The sequence below is a fragment of the Passer domesticus genome, chromosome 4 (genome assembly GCF_036417665.1).
Source record: "Passer domesticus isolate bPasDom1 chromosome 4, bPasDom1.hap1, whole genome shotgun sequence".
Taxonomy (NCBI): domain Eukaryota; kingdom Metazoa; phylum Chordata; class Aves; order Passeriformes; family Passeridae; genus Passer; species Passer domesticus.
In genome coordinates this window covers 40,031,192-40,049,490 of record NC_087477.1, presented here as the reverse complement: position 1 = coordinate 40,049,490, position 18,299 = coordinate 40,031,192, and the positions used below count along the sequence as shown (strand labels likewise).

The window sequence follows — 18,299 nt, the reverse complement described above, 5'->3', positions numbered from 1 at the left end:
CTGTCAGAGTCTACTCTCCTGGCCTGACAGTCTAGATTAATTCTTAGAAAGCAACAGAAGAAGGAAACAGTCCCCAAGCTGTGAATGAAGTTGTATGGCTCACTGGTATCACCAGGATTTGATTGATGCTTTAAAACATGTGTGCCTGTGTGGAATTTATGGGAGCCAGTCGCTTCATACTTCTGAAGTGAGAGTGGCACTGTTAGGGCTTCCTACAGCAGAGGATCAGAAATGCTATCCTCTACTGGCTGCCACAGGTGGGTGGTCACTTCAGCCTTTTATCCAGTAGTTTATGAGGCTTTTATAACCTTAAAATGTGCTTATGTTATAGCAATACCCAGAAGAAAGGACTGACTGTACAAAATTAAGTGGAAATCTAGGAAACCTCTGCCTTGGCATTGCTGGTAATCCCTTTGACAACAAAGCCATTCATGTTTTACAAGCAATAAAATCTCATTGTATTCCCTCCTACTTCCTTCCTCTTCACCCTGCATGTGTTTGTAAGGAAATGATCCATTTCTCCTACCAAGATATCCCTCTCCTTCTGTTTTGGGGGAAATGCAGAATTGATTTTTATTTTGTTTCCAGATCTACCGTCCTGTTCTCTATAGCATGTTCCTGGTAAGACTCTGTGGCCAAGCTTCTGAAGAACTCCACGATACCAGAGTTCTGTGCTCCTGGCTGCTTTGCAGGGTGCAGGGGCTGGTTCAGAGCTGCACTGATTGCTGCCATGATCCAAAGTGTCACCAAGGGGTAAGGCACTTGACAGGGCACAGCACACAGGCCTTGTTGTAGGGATGAGAGGGGTGCTTGGGAAAGATACTTAATTTTAAAGCCATCTGTAAGACAAGTACTTTTGCTGTGAAGAGCATTGACATCTCCTCCTGGAAGGAGCTGGGTATTAGAAGTATTAAATAAGGCTTAAAGCCTTTGGCTCTTGTTTCCAGTTGCTTGAGCAGTAATATGTTCATCTGATAGGAAACTCACCTGTGGTTTTCCCATATGAAACTTAATATTAAGTTCTCCTAGGTGGATTCATAAAACATTCTTCATAATCCCCATTTATTTCAAGCCATTTTGCAGTTCTGAATAGTACAGTGCCTCATAAAGAACGTTTCCTTTCATTCAAAAACCATTTGCATTTTATTTGTGCCTCAGAGGAAGAACAATCCAAGCTGATTACAATCCACAGACACTGTACGTAATGAAAAATTAATTGCATCAATCTTTTTGCTGTACTGGTCTTAACAACTCATTTTCAACCGGTCATTTCTCCACCTGCTCACCGGGGCCCAGGCAGCTGAAGCAAGCCCATCTCTGACACTGACTGAATACCAATGAAGCCAAGGTCACCTAAAGCCAAGCCAGAGGGAGAACACCACCCAGAAAAAGATGTCACTTCTGGACCAGCAGCAATCACCGTGGGATGGAAACCAAGTAAGTAACTGGAGCACAAATCTTAGCCAAAACACATTGACAAATACACCCGTGCAGAAGGCAGGTTGCAAAGGAGAAGGAAGGCTGTGTTGAAATGAGAACAACAAACAGAGGTAGTGCTGGCTGCCTCCATCAGAACTGTCACTTGGCAGGCATTGATGGTGGTTGTAAATCAAGATTTGCATGCTGGCTCCAGTGCTAGTGATTTGTTCTGCCAGGTAAAGTGTTCTTGCAGAATGCATATTAATCAGGACATGGTTTCTGCTTTCTACAGTCAAAGTTGCTGAAATACAAAGGAAAAGTATCCATTAAAAATCCATACTTCACAAAGCAAGAAGAAAAAGCAGGGTGTGTGTGGGCAGGAATGACACCTGCTGCCTGCCTGCATCAATAACCCTGCAAAGCAGTAATTTTTATCCCCTGCTTGCACTGAAAATGTTCTTTGGGTGCAATTCAGTGCAAGCCATAGGTAAAGTACTTCATGTGCATGTTGAACTGTGAAAAATTACCAGAACTGGCAAAGCAGTGTAATTTCTTGATATTGGTTGAAACTGTTTGAGTATTGCAAATTTTCTTATGACTTGATCAGAGCCCTCAGACAGCTGAATTTCAGCCATCTTGTGGAGAGTTTAGTCATCATCCACTGCCTGAGGAAATGGTTGGTATTATATTTCACCACAGTTTCAGAATATTTTAGGAAGAGAAGTGTGTAGCAGAGTAGTCAAGAGAAGGGTCTCAGCCAGGTGGGACAAGTAGGACACAGTGATTGCATGGATGATTAGGAGAAGATGCATTGATAATACAGTATCTAGATATTGATAATACAGTGTCTAAATAACAACTAATCTATTACAGGTTTACAGTCTTTGGCCAAGCAGAAATCACAATTAAAAAGCAGCAAAGCACCTACAGAGCTATTTTACGATTTTCTCTCTGTATTTGACCAGCTCTTAGCACTTTTACTCTCAGCCTGGAGAGACCACTTTATCCCACTGGCCCATCAGGTTTTTACACCCTTTTGCAGGCCAATGTGCCCCCAAGTCAACACAATCCTCTCGACTCCCCCATCTCTGGAAGCATTAATTACATGAACATAATTAATACACACCTGATGTTCTTAGGACAAATGACATTGCCCCTCAGGGACAGGAAAGGGAGGGAGTGTGCCAGTGTGGGACACACACACACACACACACACACCAAAGACCAGAATATCTTTTGTTTCACTCACATGGTGTCCCATATTTCTCCAGTCACTTTTTCTATTTCTGCTTAGATGTATGCACATTCTCCAAAGTAAACAAACCTGTGTTTTTGAAGGAAGATATTTTATCTATTGCGGATCCAATGTAACATATAGGAATTTTAAAAAGAATACAAGACAACACTTAAAAAGTATATTGTGGTTCCCCATGTAGCAGAATTTAAATTGAATTTTTTAAATTGATTGTAATCATTACTTTTAATTTTCCTCTAGAAAGTGCTTGCCACAGTTCAATAATGGAGGGAAGAAACAGCTGGTCTGTGCATTTGTGAGTGAGCAGCATTTAATAAGGTAATATGTTCATTTTCTAGATGTCAGGAATTATGAATTTATGCCAGGTCAAATTAGTGCACATGTTTTCACACAGCACAGCGAAGAGCTCCATAAGCAAGCACTGTGGTGTTTAGGATGCTTGTGAAACATCTACTTCTGGAATAAGAGGAGAGACTCTGTGTTATGGAGATGTTATGGAGATGCAGCCTTTTAGAACAGAAGTGACAGGTCACATTTAACTCACACCTCAGTATTGCCCCCAAATAATTGAAACAAGCACAAAGCTGTTGGCTGTAAAAAGTATGACTGGTGCACAAGCCGCAGGCTCCTATCATTCTCCTACTACAAATTGCCCCATAGAATTTCAGTAATATGAATAAAAACTAGTTTTCCTTCTTCTGCCAAGATAGCAGTATGATATTGTGTTTGTAGTGTAGATAAAAAACAGACATCAAACTCTATTAAACTTTGGGCTAGACTTTTTTGCTTCTTCCCATAACCAAATAGTAAATATTGACTGAAGTAAGTTTATCAATATTTATTTTGAGGGAAAATAAATCTTCCTGTTTGCGAAAGTATAGAGCCAATTTTGTCAGGGAAAGAGATGACTCAAATGGTAAATTTCCCAATAATAATCTCAGTGGCTTTCAGCAAACAGAGGACATCCACTGGGGAACATTCAAAACTGACTTCCAGAGGTAACCAGGTGTTAATGCCAGAAAGGTGCCCAACAACTTCTGCTTTTAATGTCAGTTTTTAGGACTGTTCAGTGAATTTCTCCATTTAGAAGGTGATGGTGTGCTTGTGCCTGTAGAGAGACAGGAGCTGCAGGGTCTGGGCACCTACTGCCCAGGCAGGACAGAGGAGATGCCTTGGGTGCAGGGTGTGATGCCAGTCCTGCCTAGAAGACGTTTACTTCATGTGCCACACACAAGGAGAACACAGGCCGGTGGGAGAAAGGGAGAATGGGGAAGGCAGAACTTATGAGGGCAGTGAAAATAATTTACTCCTCAGTCCAGAGAGATCACAGAGGGACAAAGAGTTGGGAGACAAGAATAGAAATAGCTAGGCAGTCTGCACAGCTGTAACTGGGGAGAAAGCAACTGGCCTTATTCAGCTAATGAGATGTGAGCCAGTGCTCCCGCCAGCACAGGAGGGAAGGGACATCCCTGGTCCTGGGGGCACACTGGCAGCAGCGTGAACAGAGCAGGCACAGTGGTGGAGGGACACAGGAGGGACACAGTGCTCCTGTGCCATGTGCTCTGGGATGACCCTTCTTGAGCAGGGAAGCTGGAGCAGATGACCCCCTGTGGACCCTTCCATCCTGGCCCATTCCGTGATTCTGTCACACAAACAGCTGGAGCTCTTTGGCCTGGCACACTGCAGTCCATGAGCAGGAGGTTCGGAAAACTGGCCAAGATCCTAATTTCACCTCCTTGCATTCTATTCTTGCCTGCCCAGCTCTGCTGTTTATCTTGTTGCCTGTGCACAAAGTCTTTGTGGATCTATACATAGGGAAAGGTCTGAGTCAGCCCTGAGTTTGCTGACCTTTGGCTGTAAGTTTTGGCACTGAACTGCATGCAAGTGGTGCCTTGTGCTTACGGAGACTGGACCAGTCTATCACTGGTTTTTTTTGCTATCACTGGTTTTTAAGGCTCTACCCAAGAGTAGAACAGCTTTCCCCCTTTCTTCCACCCTCTCACTGGAAAATCACATACTCTCAGGGGCAGAGATTGACTTCTCCTTTCTCCTTACTCCTCCACCCCTTTCACAGGGAAGGAGAGAAAAGGATTGTCTTGAGACCAATAAATGAAGAGTTCTGCCAACATGATTTAATACTGACTGTATAAAGTGTCAATTATTAAATGTTCCATACCCAGTGATAAGGAAAGGAGGAGATGGATTGCCAGTTCAGTGACACATTGGAAAATATGCTCAGCTGATATGAATACCCAAATTGTCAGGTTAGAGATTACTCACTGGATAAGACAGGAGCACCTGAAAAGGTGCAAAATATAATCCTTCATGAGGCAGGAGGAATAATTTGCCCAAAAGTACTTCAACTAATAGTTTTTGACTGATTGTAAAGTGTGATCCTTGAATGATTTTCTGTTGACCTTCAGGAAAGTACCTGAGTATCAGGAGGATTTGGGGTGCTCCAAAAGCAGTGCGGTCACTTGCTTTGTTTTCAGCACAAATAAGTAAGCTCTGATCCTTTGGATATTACTCATTAAAATATGTGCATCTGGGAGAAATGGTTATAAGAGGGCAAATATTTCCTTAAATATTTTGTCTTTAGAAATTTTCCTGACTGTTTATATGAGTATCAAAGGTGAGATGCTTTAATGGTGGAAGCACTGCCAGCTCCTGAAGGGTAACAAAAAAGCCTATCAAAATCCAACCAGGGCCATCATCCTAAGATGTTAAGGTGGGCTGGATAGCCATTGCTCCTCATTCTCTGTGTCATCATGAGAATGATGGCCATTCCCACGTCTCAGGCTCTTAGTGCCTGACTGCTTAAAAGCCTGTTGGCATGCACACATCTTGGTACTTGTGAGTTTGTGGCATTAGAGAGCTGATCTGAGTCACTTTCCCTTCCTATAAAGTCTCTTTCTGACCTTTCTCACATTGTTGCTGCAATGCTGCAACATTGCTTCCTACGTCTTGCAGTGGTGTTTGAGTGTGTGCTGCACAGGTGACATGAGAAGTCTGCAGCTGTAACTCAGCTCAGTCTCTCGTGCTAGGACAGTGTGCTGGCTGGAGACGTCCTTGCTGGGATAGTGCACTGGCTGGAGACACCCTCCTGACTCCACTGAAAGGGAAGGCTTTGTGTTTCCAGAAATCAGGTCTTGTCCCCTCTGCCTTCTTTCTACAGTGGTTGTTAGGGAGGCAGCTGGGGTGACCTTTTCTCCCTGTATGCTGTTGAATTACAAGCTTTTGCTTTCCTCATTTTCTCTAGAGTTCTAGCCCAATTTTCCCTCCTAGAAACCACACTGATTTTCCAAAATGCTTCCATTTATCAAACAGTATCCTGAGGTTTTTCCTAAGAAGTTATCCAAGCCCAGGAATAATGCCTCAGACATTTGTGCTCCATTTCTAAAGTACAAAAAGAAAGCAACATGGTCCAGCTTGCTGTCCTCATGCCATTGTTACTCTGCAAAAAGATTGAACTGGCAGGATTTGCACAAATTACCACCAGAGTGAGGACATAAAGAATAGGTAGAAGAAAACACACATAAGAAATTTAAAACTAATATTGTAGTAAAAGAGGTACCAGCTGAAGGGAAGAACCTTTAAAATCCAATGTTATATAATGAAATCCAATGTTAACATTCCATACTGTAAAAAAGAGTTCCCTTAAGGCTATGTTCTGCCATGGCAGGATTTATCTCTGTAGGTGAATGGAGAGGAAAGACAATTGCCAAGAAGAACAGCCACAAGCGAGTTATTCTCTCTTCCTGTTCTAGTAGTGACAAGTGGCAGAAGAAAAATCAATCATCACTCTCCACATTGCTCTCGGGATTTGAAGCGGTTTTGTGCAGGACCTGGAGGAAATGGGAGATGCTTGGAAAGGTGATTCTAACAACTAAAGGTTGCACAGCTTTTCCCCAAATGGCGGAACTTGTTAAGGACCCTTGAGTTTGTGGGTATCCAGTTTTTCTATATGATCTCTAGCCCAATCCTCCTCAACAAAGAGCAGCTCTTCTCTTCTCCAGACTTTCTCTCTTGCCCCTAGGGTTTGGAATTCCTAAGGGCTGGCTGGCCTTAGCAGTAAAGACTGAAGCAAAGAAGCCATTCAGTAACTCCACCTTTTCTTATCTTTTGTCACCTGGGCACCAGCGAGTCATCTATGAGTTCTCCACAGTGTTGTCCAAGTCAATGCCAGGCTTAACCTGTGCCAAAGGACAAAGAGAACCTAATAGTGAATGAAAAGATCTTTTTTTCCCCAACACAAGTGTGAGGATGGTGGTGGGAATGTTGTGAAGAAAAGGCTTTGGGGAATTATTTAATGTCATGCTTGTAGATCGAGGGCTTTAATAAAATAAAATAGAGCAAGGAGAAGACTATGTGCCCCCTGATGATGAATGAATATGCCTGCTTGGTACTTCAGGGATGGATTAAGCTGTTGAAAAAGCATTCAACATTGGCTAAAGAACTGTAATATATGTGAAATTCCACAGTTAATGCATCATTAAATAATTTGCTGCAACTGATTTATAGGTGCAATATACTACACTATGTCAAACCGTGCAGGATAATAAATGGTATCACAAAAATATACTATTGAAACTTTTGTTCTAATCAGTCTTTTGAGTTTTAGTAGAACATAGTTCTGCAGAATTGTCCTATTGATCCTGATAAAGTAACATGTAAAAGCTTCATGCTACATATATTTTAAGACCTCTTCTTAAGCAATCTGGGTTGCGGTCCAGTGAATCAGGCACTGGATTGTGACTTGTGGGACCTACTCTTTGGTCCTTGCTCTGTCATTGAAACTCTAAGCTGCTGACCTAAGTTTTTCCAGGCTGAGTGAGACCTGTGCTCTCTCTTTCCATGGACACAATGTACAATCCCATCACCCATCCACATATTTTGGACACACAGGGGCAGGGAAGGGGGTGATAACCATTGACCTATGAATCCAACCTTCATGGGACTTGGGTGACTTACTGCTTTTGGGGAATATCTTACCACTCCCCATATTCAGTGTTTGAAAAGAAATGCTTGTTCCTTCTCTTCCAAAAGAGAATATTCAGGACAAAAAACAATCCACATGTCCCACCCTGTTAGTGCTTCTTTTCAGTGTTAGATTCTTTGTGGAAGAAGTCTTGGTTCGCGTTGGATCTTGCCAAAATGTTCTTCCCCTCGTCGTTCCACCCTCCACTTTCCAGAATGCACCTACCCTCAGGGTTGCAGGGTGTTGCTAAGCAAGATTCACAGTTACTCTTACTAAAAGAATAGTCTCATTTGTAGAAAACAGTTATTTACTAGGCCAGGTAAGGAGAAGAGTAGTTTGAGCTTGAAAAACTGGTGGTGAGACATCCAATCGAAGGAGGTCCTCTCTTCTAGTCCCTATAGGATGGTGTCTGTACTTTGAAATGTCTCTTTTGGGACGAATGTAAAGGACCCTGGTGCTTGCTGGTGCATTTAGATGCACCACTCTAATGGATGAGCTAATTGTAATTAATAATTTATTTGATTAATTTAACCCCTTTAAGCTTTTGTGCTGTTCAGTTTGCAAACAAAACTATTTTTTCCTTCTTTTTAAATTATTAAGCAAGCATTTTATTCAGCTATATTTCAGCCTACTGGAAATAATTGCTAAGTTTTATTTGAATCAGTTGTTCATACTGTGTGATTGGTCATGCTGTAATTAAGAACTGTATTCTTTCACATTTTGTTAGAGTTCAGAGTATACCAATGATCTCTAATTACAGAATTACAGAGTCACAGAATATGCTGAGTTCAGCTCCTGTCCCTGCACAGAACCATCCCCAAGAGTCACACCATATCCCTGAGAGCATTGTCCAAATGATTCTTGAACTCTCTCAGGCTTGGAGCTGTGACCACTTCCCTGGGGAGCTGTTCAAGTGCCCAGCCACCCTCTGGGTGAAGAATCTTTTTCTAATATTCAACATAAACCTCCCTGACACAGCTTCAGGCCATTCCCTCAGGTCCTGTCACTGTGAGATCAGTGTCTGCTCCTCCTCTTCCCCTCACCAGGGAGTTGTAACTGCAGTGAGATTTCCCCTCAGTCTGCTCTGCTCCAGGCTGAACAGACCAAGTGACCTCAGCCGCTCCTCACACGGCTTCCCCTCAAGGTCTTGTTGCCCTCCTTGGGTCAGTCTCTAATAGTTTCAGTGTCTCTCTTTTGCTGTAGCACCCAGAGCTGCCCCAGCAGTGGAGGTGAGGCTGCCCCAGTGCAGAGCAGAGCAGGACAATGCCCTCCCTTGACAAGAGACTTCAGCAGGTTCCTCCATCCTCGCTAGCTGCTCATTGTCCAGGAGCTCCATGCACTCTCAAGCCCAGACCTTCAGTCTTGGTCTGATCAAAGTTGTAAGTGCTCCTTTTTCAAGTTCTGCTCCCAGATTGTTGCTGGGTTTCCTGGGTTGGCAGCAGACCTGGCTTGTTCCTTTCCCTCATGGTTTCTGGACTGCTGGTAGAAGCTGTCACTGCCTCTGTTCTGCCTGGGCTGCCCAGCTCAGACACCTCAGGGCCATGCCCAGTCACTCAGGTCACTGCCCTGCTCATGCTGCTGCCATCCTCAGCTCCCAGCTTGCCTTCCCTTGTAAGGTCACTCCAATCTTGCAGCTCTCTGGTAAATGTTTTTTACTGGAGTAATCATGAGGAGAGTGTTAGTACCAAAAAGAAGAAAGAATCTTTCTCTGCCTTGATTCAAGGAAGAATTAAATTGTCTTTTAGCAGTAATTTTAGCGTTTTATGGAAGAAGGTGGTTCATATTTTGAATGAAACTTTAAATTTCTCTAAGTTCCTGACTGCAACAGTGTTTTTAAGCAGTGATAAGGGAGAACTATTATGTTTAATAAGTAGGAGGTGTCACTAATATAAATGCAACTTAAATATTAGAATGAAGAGCTTCTGTGAAAAGAAGGGTCCATATCTCCTGAGCAGATTCTTAATATTGGTCCAAACCAGACAGCTTTTGAAGGACCAATTATTTAAAAATAACCTTTAAGGAGTGTTGGAATACTGGATGCTAAGAATTTTAAACTTTCTATGCTTAAAGGCACAGACCCACAAGAGAACACTACATTTAACCTAAAGCTGTAAAGAAAGCTCCTAAAATTGATTGATAGTACTAAGTTTACAAGTCTGTAGTTAGTTAAAAGTGCTTAATATCACAAGGTGGAAAAGTTAGAGTTTGGGATTTTAGAATATAGAAATAAATATGAAGCAAGATGGAGGTTTTAGGGTAGAGGCAAGTTGTTCTTCTTTACCTTCTTCTTCCTTCTTCACCTTCTTCTTCCTTCTTCTTTATGGGCTTGGGTGATGTTTTGTAATTGGAAAAGTCTGCATTGCAAGATTCACGGGATCAGTTATTAGGTTAAAATGAAAATAATCTAAGTGTCCTTTCTTAATTAGTTTAGTCTTAAAAGACCTTGTAACAAGAGATAGTTGGACATTTTGTGCCTTCTAATGAAAGGCTGCCAAACTCATGGTTGTAAGACTGTTTTATTGATAAGAAATAATAAACAGCTGAGTCCAAACATGAACTACAGTCTCAAGTGCTTTCAGTCCAAACCCAGAGAAACCAATAAAGGATCATGTTTTGAGATGGAGATGTAACTCTTTCAATATTTATGTTGTTTAAAAACTTCTTTCTAGAGGTCAAGAAGTCCCACTATCTAAGGGAAAGGTTTCCAAAAGCATTTAAGTTGTACAGCACCTGCATATAAGGCCAGATGCAAAGGATGGTATTCCACTGGGGCAGGGGAGGCAGACATTAAAATGTTAGGTTTGGCCAGATTGAGCATGGCAGTGCCCTTTCCAGAATATGTGCTGTACTGAGGTTGATGGGAATGCTGATCTGGATTACAAGAGGACCAAGAAATACCAGGCACCCTAGTGAATTCTAGAGCACACAGGACTATTAGCAAATTTTTATAACATAAGACCAGCTCCCTGCCAGTGCAAATCAGCTAACTCTTGCTGAAATACATTATCTCAGTTGAAGCAATCAGTTACAGTTATGCTACTTTATGATGTATTCCAACTGAAAATCTGTCTGAGAGTTTGTGCTAACCTCCCTAATTGACAGAAAGTGTTCCCAAGATTAAAAACTGACCTAAACATCACCATCATCTCTTTAATACCAATCTTTACTGTACCATATGCCTGATAAAACACAGCTACTGCAAAATAAGAAAACTGCTGCCAAGATGGAGAATCTGTCAAGGGAGTCACTTTTCTTTTAAGCCTTGGAAATACACTAACTCTAAGAAAACAGGCACTTGGAAAGGACCTTGGTGAGCTATGGTCCATTGTCAGAAATGTTGTAGCTAATTAGCAGCCAGAGGTTCCAGAGAGAACAAATTCTGACATGATGGAAAACTCCTTGCAGTGTCTCAGCCCCCAAGAGTTTTGATGCTGGCACAGTTACTGATGCAACTTCTACATTAAATTAATCTAAAGAGGGAGCCTCAACAAAGGACTTCTAAATGAAATGAATGTTCAGCAGCTCATGCTTATTTGGTACTTGCTTACTGACCACTGCTTTTCCAATTGTAGCATTTTCAGGAGATGGAGTCATGGTGGAAACCAGAATTTTATGGCCCTCCTGTAAATCACTTACTACTATTATGAGTATTCCGTGAGTTGTGTAAGAGTTGATAATTTTATTTTTCAGCATAGAAGAACTTGTGTTTCTGTCATAAAAGTATTTGCACTGAGTTGTCCTAGTTTTATCCTCATGTAGTGAGTTACCTCACCAATTCCAAAAAGCTTCTGTATTGTCATCTTCAGGATATCTGCTGTTGGCTCTCAGTGAGTAAAGATTCCAAACCACTGCTGTAGCTAGCAGCCTGAAGAGTCTTGAGATCCTTCTTTACTTTTAATCACACCATTTTGATGCACTTTCCAGAGAACAAGATAAGAAATCATGTAACTTGCAGTGAATCTCAGTGATGAAGCTATCCAGCATGGAATGAATTAGCTGCCACTATCTGAAAATCACTTTTGTGAAGTAAAGCATTTTAAGTGATGAATTAAATATCATGGCTCTAGTTGCATGAGTGATCAAATAAAAAAGAATGGCACTGCCACACAGCTTGGTGAATCTTCCAATCTTTCTTGTGTACAGATGTGTCATCTCAACAAAGGCCTCTTTGTTTGCTTTCAGTTTCTAATTTGTATTTCATCCTTGGAAGTGTTGTGTGTAGGCAAAACAGCTTTCCTCCAGTAAATACTCCTTCAGTATTATCCAAGCTGGATGTGATTCAGACTAATGAAGCAAAAAATCAGCTTCTCATATGTGGGCAGAATGAGCAGAATTGCTTCCTTCTCCTGGTACACTCTACCTCATCAGAGGCGTTTTTGAAGAAACAATTTTTTGTTCTTTCATGTTTCAGTTATTTTTCTTCATCCAGGTCATTCCGCACAAAAGGTGGAAATTGGGAATTAATTATTGCTACCTGTGTTCCTTTGAAGCTTGTTTCTGCAAATATTGTTACAGCCTGGATTCCATCCCTGCAATTTAAATGAACAATTGGTACTTTACTGACCCCATTTCTTGTAGCTATTTCAGGAATTAGAGTGCTTAGCAAAGACCTTGCTGGCAATAACAGCTGATAGTGCATGGCAGAATGATTACCCTGTTCATTCCCCCTCTGTTCTCAAACTGCAACTGTGTTTAAAGGGGCAGGAAGCTTCCTTCAATGCATTCAGGTTGTGCCTGCTTGGCTCAAAGGCTCAAGTGCAGGCATGAGGCTCAGAAAATTTCAGTCCATACCTTTACCTCTGGTGCCTCTGTGCCTCTGCTTTCCCAGGGACTATGGTCACTAGTATTTCCTTTTGTGCAGCAGTGTCCTGGCATCCCTTTGCTTGCCACAGGGCCCATGGGGGAAGAGGAGTGTGCCTTGAAACATTGTCCAGAGCAGCTCACTGCACCTCCACAGCATGAGAAGAGTCCTGATTCCCACAGGAACCCCTTCTGCAGTGTGAGGCTGCAAACAGCATCACTGCCACGCTGGCAGCGGTCAGAGAGCGGGAGCTGAGCCCAGCTCCCAGATTAGCTCTTCCTCTTGTGACTGCTCTCACCAGCTCCCGCCTGCTGTGGGCAGCCCAATCAGCCTCCCAGACTTGCTCAGAATCTTAATTTCTGGACTGAGATTTCTATGTGCTGAGTTTAACCAGTTTAGTGGGAAATAAACTTGTGGAAAGCAGCTTCCAAAGCACTCTTCTGACAGTGTGCGATTTCCCCCTGCATTTGAACAAGCACAACAGACGCAGAAAAACCCCATGCATATATTCACATGTAAGTTTTGGGTTGAATACTTCTCCCATGAAAGAGGACAGCTATTCCTTTACAGAACAATTTCCCACTGAAGGAAGTAAAATCTAACTACTCACCCACCTCATAAATATTAATTTGCAGTTAATAAGTCTTTTTTTTGTGCTGATAATTTGAAATTTTGCTACAAATGTCTGGCCTGTCAAAGCCTGCATATTAATTATAAGTAAACGTGACTCCTCATCTTTATAATGAAATAATGGTTTAATCTCAGGACTGCCACTTTTCATTGGGAATGATGAATGACATCTTGGGAATGACACTGACAGCAGTATCAAACATCTTATCACAGCTGATACTTCAAAGTGTCTCAGGTTTGGCTAATGGTTGAAACAATAAAATGAGGAGATCAGCAAACTAGTGAACAACTCCATTTGTAGTTTTCCCATGCATAAGGGTCCAGGCTATTTTATGGAAGAATTAATAATTTGTGTAGTGGTATAATTGAGCAGTTCATTGTGATCCCTGCTTTTGGAATAAAACTATGGGCAGGTTGATATTTTTGTTTAGTGTGCACAAAAATGCAGTTTTTCTGAAATGCACTTTGAACTGGAGTGAGGTTTCAGGAAGATTAACTTTCTACTATTGTTATTAACAGGCAGGTCAGCAAAGGTCCTCAGCACACAGTAGATGTCATTTTAGGAACCATGGCTAAATGCAATGGACTTTTAAAAACGTGACACAAAACAGGGAGGATTTTTTTTTTTTTTTCTCACAGTGGCTTTCATTGCAAGTCCAGCCAAGTATGTCACAGCTGGAGCTGCAGGAACTTACTTTCAGCAGAGATGTTCTTGAAAATGTGTCCTTATGATATTGGTTGAAGCTGCCTCTCCAAACTCTCTGGGGATATGTCTACAAAATGTACTACAAACAGATGCAAGTCACTCTGTCACTTGCTCCAGACTGATATGAAGCTCTGTGAACAATGTTCACATGGCCCCAAGTGGGCTTCTGCTTCCCAGCTTGCGTGCTCTCCCTCTCATCGAGGCTTGTTATCTCAACACCCTGCTGTCAGCTCTGAGCCCATGTGTTGGCAAAATATTATGTATAGACATCTACTGCCTAAGAAACAGCCTCCACAGGCCCCTGAGCCCAGAGTTTCCCCAGACACTCATCTCCAGCATCAGACTTTTTGTTTTCCCTGGAGGTGGAATCTTGCAGGTTTCCCACACTAGACCAGGATTTGACTACCAGAGGCAAAACAGGTCTGCTGTAACCATTTCCTAGTATTTGTTGAGGTTCTCATGTGTGAAAACCTGGGCCTGATCTTAAAAACAAAGAATTTTTTGTTTAATGAAGCTTGGACTGAAATATTTTTTTAAAAAGCCAGATAGCATAGTTGGTTTCATCTAATCTGACACTTCCTCAAAGGCAAAATTAAATAAATTTTCCTCCTCTGTGTATGACCAAGGTACTGTTGAGAGGAACGAAACAACTTCTGGTCCTTGCTAGGACCTGAAAGCCTCCTTAAGCCAAATGAAATCCCCACTTCTGCATGTGCCTGATCACTGATCCACCTCTCATTTGAACTGTGTAAGCTCAAATTGTATGCTTCTGTAGTTAGTTCTGTATTAGAAGCAGCTTACAGTGCAGTGCTGAGAGAGGAGCACCAGAACATACATGAGTATATAACAGAAATAAAGCTGTCACATACAAATTGTAAGGACAAGAGGAATTGCTTTGGCAATAGGATCTGTCAGAAGCTCCCAAACATAAACAGGAATGTTTCAGGTATGTACTCACTGCACCTAAAAAGCAGCCTATAAAGATCCACTTAGATATCTGTTACTCTTTAACAAAAGAAAACCACCACTTCACATCAGCTGGGAACCTTGGTAGGTCATCCTTAAATAAATGTCTGGAGAGCAGAGGCACCGTGCTGGTACTTGCTGCCACAGCACTTTGTGTGCTGCTCCTCTCTGCTCAAGGGCTGACATCCATGCCTGTAGATGATTTTGTTGTGCAGAGCAGCTCTGGATTTGTGCAAGCAAATTTGTTCTAAAATAAATTCTATATACATACATACATACATACATACATACATACATATATATAAAAACATCAGTCATTCAATGACACTTCACTCTAATCTGCCCCAAGGGGTCTATTAACAAGAATTTCATTTACCTTGCTTTCAGGGGTGGCTCTTAACATGAGGTGCTACAGAGCTGCCCTCATTGGAAAAATATCTGCATCTCAGGCTTTGCTGTCTCCATACAAACCTCCTTTCATCCTGTGCACAAGCTGTACATATCGCCTGTTTAAATTATGAGTAGATGGGCAGCAGGCAGCCCTGCTGGCACTGATAGATCTTAATTGTCTTGGCCAGCCTCTCCTGGGACTCTTTCCCACTGCCTCTGTCCATGGCTCCAGGAACTCCAGTTCAGCTCAGGGCTTGCATCGCATTCCTGGGTCATGCTGTGAGTACACTTTTCTTTAGTCCTGTCTTTGGATTTATCTTCTGCCATGCCTGTCTTGATCCCTGAGAGGTGCACAGGACTGATTTGTGACTTTGCCTGCTAGAGAAACCTGCTGCCAGCTCCCTGCTCTGCCTACCCCATTTGGGTGCTGTGGGGCTGCTCCCTGGCTGGTGAGGTCACTGCTCTGCCTGTGCTGTGGTCACCATTGACCCCTGGCTTTTGTTTCTTTCCAGCACCTGGCTTCTCCTGTTAAAAAAACAAAAGCAAGCAGGGCTGGTAAACTGAAGGTGCTGGTAATATATCTCCTGGGCAAGACTGATGTAGGGCGTGCAGTGCTGCTCAGAGATCATTATTTTTACGACTGTGGGGTCTAGAGGCTTCTGTCACTTCAGTAGCTTCTTGCATGAGGCACTGCCGGTGGAGAGTGTCAGCAAATCCCATAAAATTGCCCTGTCCCAACAGCCATTGTGGATTTAGGGGTGTGGAGAATCAAACAGGGGAGTGATTTACCAGTGATGCAAAGGAAGTGGAACTCCCTGTGGAAAAGGAAGAAAGAGAGTTCAGCTTGTCAGGGATCTTGTCCTTTTCCTCAATAATCATGACATTCAGGGTATATGCAAAACACCACAAGGTACCTCAAAAGTTTATTCTGTAGTTATTCTGCAGGGTTTCTGTTTCACTTCTGTGTCTCCATAGTTAGAAGGTACTTGTGAAATATGTGGGTGACTACAGGGTCAGGATGAATGCCCTGTTATAAAATCAGTAGATATGCAACGGGGCAAAATCATAATAGGCAAATATATGAAGAGGTACTTAAATATTGAAAAGAAGGGTTGTGCATCTTCAGGACTGGTCTCTCTTTTCAGCTTCACCATTTAAAATGTACCTGCTAATGCCCTGCTAGTACAATTAGACATAGGAGAATAGCTGTAGGTAACAAACACGATATGGCTTTGGAAATTTCTTTGTGTGACTTGTGGATGGAAAATCAGATTAGTTATTCAGCACAAAGCTGGAACACATCTGGAAAGGAGAAATATTGAAGTGACTTTAAGCTTTGCCTGTTTTTCCGCCCTATCTGAACATGATATGAAAGGCTGCTTCTCCATTCTGCTGGCAGAGAAAACAAATGGATTGTCCAAGAGAGCAATTTCCAACACATTAATGGTAAATTGAAAAAAAAATGCATCAAAACAGGAGGCTTCATGTCAAGAACATCAATTCCCTTCACTCCCCATTTGGCCTTGGACAGCCTTTGACTGAAAGCATTGCACTGAAGAGAATGACAAGTGGAGAATGGAGGTGATGCATAAAGGTAGTGTGAGGAAAGAAGGCAACCAATATTGGACCCTCACCAGTAGCCCATGAGTCTTGTTGCTGGGATACAGTGGAGATGGATGGGAGAAAGCAGGAAGAAGTCATCTGCTTGAGGAGGTTGCTTAATAGACAAATAGCTAAAGCAAAGGGACAATTTAGAGGCCTAATAGAGAAATATAATCAGATTCCCATCAGCTTTTTCTGGACAATAACTCTGGTGTGTGTTCTGGTATAAACCTGATACCCAGTGCTTTACATCTCATTCTTTCAGCCACATTTTCAGAGGTCAGAGTGCCTCCACCAATGTGTTTTAGAGCAGCAGTGCTGCCTTAGGACTTGGATGCTGTAGTGTTTCACAGAGTTAAGTAATAGACAGTGCTTTAAGGAGAGTCAGGGAGAATTCAAGGTATGCAAGAATTTATTTATTGTTTGTTTGGGAGATACACACAGAAGGCCTGAAACTTGGCAGGGTTTATACAAGGAAATGGAGTCCAGCTCCAAGACCCAGAGCTGAGTTGTTCTGCCCGTTTGGATTTTGTAGGGGAGACAAGAATTTAATCCTGAGTTTCAAACCTCAGATGAATATTTCACCAACAAGCACACATTTTTTTTTTGTGTTTTTGCCTGCAGGTGGTCAGAACTTCACACACTTGATCTTGACTTCAGACCATTGCAAAGCCAAGAACAGCAGATGAACCCTACAGAGATGGAGAAAAGCTGCATGATGGACCTTTTCAATTTCTTCATGCACCAAGATGAAAGTCAAGACAGGGGCACATGAACACTGGAAAAGAACAGGCTTTTAGCCTGCAGTCTAACCTTCTGGTTCTGGTTGTTTCTAGTGCCTTTGGCAATTCACTGGTACAAAAGAAAATATTGATTTAGAGATCTGTCATAGCATTGCATCTTCTCATTAAATACAGTGGGGAAATTGAGAATTCTGAGTATTGAATTTCAGAAAGGAAAAATTTATCAGCTACTGCAGCAGACTTTTCCAAACCATAGAAAGTATTATCAAAACATAAATGTAATATCAGAGCAGTCATGTAATTTGATTGGTTTTCTTCACTACCTTCCCCATGCTCCCACACTACAGTCAGCATTTGAGCTCTCTTGGCTCAGAAGATGCCTGCAGCATGGAAGAATGATGTGCACTTCCAGCTGTGCCCAGCTGCTCTCCAGCCAGCAAAGTGCTGTGGGGCAGACCCATTTTTTTCGCATTTCTACCAGCACCAGCATTGGAGGGTGTTGGCTTTCTGATAGTGTGATTTTCAAGCTGTAAGTTTTTAATTTCACTTCACAGCAGCCCAGCCAGGCACTCTCCTAAGATGATTAAATGTTGGTTTTTGCCTGTTGAGCTCTGGCAGAGTGTTCCATGAGTGCACTCATACCGGGAAAGCTCTTAGAGCAGTTGGCTGGCTCTGTAAGTATCCTTCCAATGAGAACTGGAAAGGCTGCAGTATTTATCTTGCTGATTTGTGGGCATTTTTCAGATGGGAGCCTTTGGTCACAAAAATACCACAGACAAAGCTAAAGCAGCTGCTGTGAGACTTTCTCA

The 18,299-nt window shown here is 42.3% G+C and overlaps 1 long non-coding RNA gene across 1 annotated transcript; it reads left to right on the top strand.

Annotated features, from left to right (window-relative positions):
- The first annotated feature begins 1,292 nt into the window (after window positions 1-1,292).
- LOC135299976 (uncharacterized) lies at window positions 1,293-18,299 on the top strand. Its single transcript, XR_010361825.1, has 3 exons — window positions 1,293-1,437; window positions 2,915-2,992; window positions 17,372-18,299. It is a non-coding gene; the product is annotated as an uncharacterized LOC135299976 (long non-coding RNA).